We start from the raw sequence: 5,988 nt of genomic DNA on the forward strand, positions 1-5,988 counted from the left end.
AAATAAAATACTAAAAAAAGCCAAACAATAACATTTTTAAGTTATCCAAGTGACTTACATATGTTTAACCTGAGTAGCGAAAGATGGCGGTGGGTTTGAAAAGGATTTGCCGGGAGTCCGGTGTTCTCACCGGCTCTAGTGAGCTATCGAGTTGGTGGGTAACAGACGTCTCCGAAAACGTCGGAACGCTTTTGAAAATATGTGGTGTCTTGATAAACTGAGCAGATATTTGAGGTTTACACAGCTACATTCTTGCCTGAAAATATGTCAAATGTTTATTTTGTGACCGAGAAAGAATAATAAGAATAATATTAAAACTAACTAGCAGGCGCCATTGTTGGAAACTGAGCAGGGCCGCGCTATGAATTCTGGGATATGTTGGACCACGAAGTACACACCCGACCCATCTTTCAAATCTGGGGAAATGAAGGGCACATTTTGATAGTCGACGTAATCGTGACTAGTCGACTAATTGTGGCAGCCCTACTAAATAATAAATGGACTAGTTTTTGTATGGTGCTTTTCTATTCTATCTAAGCACTCAAAGCAACTCTACATGTATTAGGTATATGTGCTGTCCAGTAGTTTTATGCTGTTTGCTGTTGCCCTTCAGAGGATAGGTGTAAATATCACCTTTGCATTTGGATTGTACCAACTGGGCTAGGTTTGGCTGTTTTGTTTTGGGGGTTGTTTTTTGTGGGTTTTTGTGGGTTTTTGTCAGGCAGCTCTGCTTTTTTCTGCGAGAGCTCTCTGTCTCACCACCTTCAATGCGCCAATAGATGTGTCACAATGAAATGAAGGCAGGTGCTGCATTTTTGCCTTTCTTCTCACTTAGCGATGCTGTCTGTGTGGCCAGAGGTATCATTCAGTTTGCACTTGGGAAAAAGAAAGGTATTTTTATTGGTTGGCTTTTTAAATGCATACATTAAACAGAACAAAATGTTATATATGTGACACATAACATTTTACATGTTAAATACACAGCTTGTAAAAATGCCTAAGAGCTGCAAATAATGCTGTAGTCCCACATAGGAGCAAGTGGCCAATTTCAATGTGTCTGTGTTACATTACTATATTTCACAAAGCACAAACCTCTGTGCAGAACAATACTAATTACCAACACTCATGGTCAGTCAGGTCTACAAAGCCTGTGATCATGCGGCTGGGACACCTACAATTAACTGGAAATTGGTGTGCAGAATATAATGGACAAAGAAGGAAAAATGTACTACAGTATAAACCACAAAGACTCTTTCGAGTGTTGGTTTAGTGGTACAGATGAACCAAAGTATTGAAATAGTATGTGTGTTGTGCAAACGATTCATCTTTTATTAAGTGCTGTGCTGTCCACTGTGTTTTAGTCTGTTAGACAGCTACGAATGTGCGTGACTTTTTATGAACAATATTTTGTGCACTGTATTACTGACTGAGCATCTCGCATGAATCATTTGCCTCTGAATCTAAAAGATGAACTCTTGTAGCTGAAACAGTAAAATAACTATTGACTTATATTTAACTAAACCCAGACCAAAGGTGCTGACGCATCTTCGTGCCTCCTCTGCTCTTCTTCCCAGGTCCTCTATTATCATATTGAATTTGCATCAATTCCTTGCTGTCCCAGAGCAGGAGCAGCACCTTTATCACCATTCCAAACATGTTCTCTCCCAAGCAAATCCTTGCATTAATCTCTGCCCACTAACTCAGAGATGTCACCACTCTCTGTCTTTGTATATGGACTTCAGTACAACCACATGAATATTTACTGTACATGCCAACTAGTAAGCATGAATGATACGACTTCTAAACAGTAATGATAAAACAAAAGCAGTAGTGCAGGTCCTCTTCATCGTGTATTTATTTTGTTTTCAGGCTGATAAATTGCTGCATTGGAATCGGCTTGTTTTGTTGGGTACGTTGTTTAATGTCGTTTTTGACCATTAATTATATCATAATATATTGTCGTGGCGTATAATAATTATTTGCACTGCTTAACTGCACATATATTTGCTCCAATGTTTTTAAAAAATGAAAGCTTGTCAAAAATGTCAAATGTTTATCTTGATAATGTGCACGAAAGTGCAGCCTAAATATTTCACATGAAACATGCTGAAAAAAAACCCACATCAACATTACTACTACGACTAAGCAGTATTTGGGCCTGAGTGGAGTAACTCAGATTTACAGGGTTACAACAGTGTGCATTATATTGCTGTGGTAACTCATGCTTCACACCTATTCTTCCACAGAGCAGGTTATCTTTGAGATAACACATACATACAAAACCACCACATACTGTGACCAATTCTCTGGAAAATACCGACATTATTCCTGGAAGATCCATCAGACCTCACTGCACAGATAGCAAGAGGGTATCTGTGTTTTTAAAGATTCTCTGAACCCTTTCATGCCAGCTGCAAGCAAATTTAAAGCCTACTGTATGGCAGTATAATTCTGAGAACAGCAAATCCTGCACTTCACTGGACTTGAGATGAAATCTATCAGCATATTTAACCATTTCAATTCTGATTTTTAAGTTTTCTTACTCAGTCTCAGAGAGCAACACCAGGGTTATAATTGGACAAAACGTGTGCCACAAACTAATGGAATAGATCTCAGCAACACGTTAATTTGTCTGTAATTATAGTCAGATGGTGTCATTTAACTTCCACAGTCCACATTATCCTTTTCCCACCTGTCCTTGGTGGCTTTAAACAGCTACACAAAAAGTACTTTGAAGAATAACCTCACTTATTAATACAGCACATTTTGTAATAAGACTACATACACTACTGTGTGTTTGATAAAAACTCAAACACTTCTGCTTTGGCTGAAATTACTGTAGTGAAAAAAATTTCAAAATAATGTTCTTTCAGTTCAATTAAATTTTATTTATATAGCACTGAGTCACAACAGTTGTCTCAATGTGCTTTATATTGTGAGATAGAACAAAGTAAAACTGAGAAAACCCCAAGAATCAGTTATTCACTGTAAAATTATGAAAACATTGAAGATCTAAATAATCAAAAGAGAATCAGAGAATCTTGAGAAATCTCTGTGTTCAAGGGACAAAGCCAAAAGTCAATATTGGATATCTCAAGTTCTTCCGGTACTGAGGTAGCACTGCATTAAAAACAGGCACGATCGTCTCTTGGAAACCATTGCACAGACTCAGGAACACTTCCAGAAGCTCCGTCATCAAAGAAAGAAGCCAAATGTGAGCACGATCTAGAAATACCGCTGTCTTTTCTATTCGAAAGCTCATTTAAAATGGACTGAAGCAAAGTGGAACACTGTTCTGTAGACAGACAAACTGAAATTTGAAATTCCTTTTGGAAAACATGGACAGTGCATCCACTGTACTGAAGTGCTAAAGTTCAAAAGCCTACGTCTTACATATTTCAGAAAGACAATGCTAAACCACATACAGCATCTGTTACAATAGCATTGCTTCATAGTAGAAGAGTCTGGTGCTCCTCAATTCCTAAACTTTTCTTGTTCAAAGAAAAGGGGACGCTGCACACTGGTAAACACGGCTCTGTCACACTTTCTTTTTGAGATGTCTTGCTGCCATTAAATTTAAAATCACCAAATGTTCTTCTTAAAATAGTACATTTTCTCAGTTTAAATATTTGATATAGTTTCATTTATTAAATATTTATTTATAATATAGTATATGTCTTTTGTTGTGAGAAAAATACGTGTTCACTGACTTGTGTGATTTGCAAATCATTGCCTTCAGCTTTTAAAAACAGTTTGATTAAGGTGTGCATCAATTGTTTGTGTGTCTTTTAAAATAGGTTTCACAAGTACTGTTGATGCACGCCAAGGTAACTAGCATTTTACCATTTTCCTATGTTGATGGGTGAACTTGACGTTTAATTAACTAAATTTCACCGTCACGAAGTTTCAATCCTGTGTTAAGTGTTACACTATGGGCTACTGCAGCAGGTGTCTTGTTATACACCATTAGTACTAATAATAACTTCAAAATTATAACCTTAGTTATACAAAATGAATTGATATTATGTTGTGTTGTTATTCAGTTAAGTTGAAGATAAACACTTATATCGCTGATGTTTTATGATCACAATCACTGATTAAATTAAAAGGTAAAACGAGGTTATGACTGTTTTAAAAAAGGTGGAATATACTAGAACGTCTGCACCAATAATAGTGCTTTAGTAAATAACTCAATGTATTTATTTACTAATGTGTTAAAGTAGTATTTTTATTTTGAGAGTTTTTATTTTAAATAAATTATGACCACTGAGGATTAGTATTTCTTGATTTATTACAATAACAATCCCTGCTTTATACAGTTTGGGGTTTTTAGATTCCCGGAAATCCATGAATTGGTGCATACCATAATTTAATCACCATATGAACAAATGTGCTTCTAAATAAGTATTTACGCAGACTTTTTAAATGATACCATGACCCACGAATAGCTCCTAAATAACTCATTTGCACCTTGTTTAATATTTTATTTAGAAACAGTTATGCCATCATTTAGAAAGAAGAAAAATATTGTTAATAAACATGTTATATATGAAATTATAAATGAAGAATAAACTATTCTGTGCTTATAAATTAGATATTAACATGTACTAATACTGTGTGTGCCGTTATTTTTTATGTTTCTTGGCTGTGACGGTGAAAGTGTGCAGGGAGAGGGTGTAGTGTCTGAACTGGAATTCAGCCAGTGAGTTATTAACCAGCTTGTAATGGGACCACTTAGTGAGAATGCCGATGTTAGGGTAAGAAAACTAAGGAAAAAATAACCTGAACTTACTTTGTAGACAAGGCACTATAGGGATCTTGTTGCTGATCAGAACTAATTGTATGTATCTTATCACAAATCCACATCGTAGTAACCACATTTGGGAAAAGATTTGGTTGAGTCAAGACCTTTTTCACAAAGGTCTCATTACGGGAAACAAAGATGCACTTAAGGATGACTCATTTCTAACAGTAGTTCCAATAAACAATGGCAAAAGCTAGGCCTCCCGTAAGTGAGCTGCAGTTAATACATCTGTGCTTTTCTTGCTCTAACATGTATTAATGTCTGCTGCAAATCATCTATTGCTTCCCAGTGATGACAGCTTCAAGCAAAAAATATTCTTTAAAAGCATACATGATGTGCCATTCACAATTCCTGTGTCCGCCGACTTATAATTGTAAGTAAAATGTATAACGTGCCATTTCTTAAAGCTGGATTATAAAGGCTTTTTTTTTTTTTAAAAAAACCTCTATGTTCTGTCGAGTCATATTTAATTTTTTATATCAATATTTTAAAAAAATATAAATTTGATCCTTGTTTGTTTTTTGTTTATTATCTTTACAACTTTTAATTTTGCTTATTAGTTATGTAAGATAGAGTGGTAATTAAATGTGGGTGTATCGTATCTTTATTACAGGCATGAGGGTATTGTACTTGAAAAATGCAGATAAAGATTCAGAGGAAAAACATGAGTCATAACATGACAAATCCATACAAGGCCATTATCAAATGATGGTTGAACTGCATAGCAAATTGATGAAATGTTATAATTACAGGTGGCTGATGAATTTCAATACAGCACACTGCTGGACACATTCATCAAATAAAGTATGCTTATTCCACATCAGACATGCACATATATTCTCAGTTACCAACAATGCAAACAAACTCAGACTAATTAATAGCAGCCATCACTAAAGTCAGCTGAAACTTTTTTCGTGTGACCATGATGAATATAAACAGTAACAACTACCAGGCTGGTCAGCAATCACCCCAAACAAAACAGTTTCAATACACATATAGAGTGACAATCAATAAATCACCACAGCATATTTACAGCAACAATACAGTCAACATTGTAATAATCAATAAAAGCTTACTTTGTGCTGTTGCCCCTTCACTGCCACATCACAGGGATCCAGGGTAGTCCTGCAACTTTTCGATTGCATCTTACTTCCTCTTTTGATTCTTCTTCTAATGCTTTTCTA

The sequence above is a fragment of the Pundamilia nyererei genome, unplaced genomic scaffold (genome assembly GCF_000239375.1).
Source record: "Pundamilia nyererei isolate P.nyererei 1_Seehausen unplaced genomic scaffold, PunNye1.0 scaffold00011, whole genome shotgun sequence".
Lineage (NCBI taxonomy): Eukaryota > Metazoa > Chordata > Actinopteri > Cichliformes > Cichlidae > Pundamilia > Pundamilia nyererei.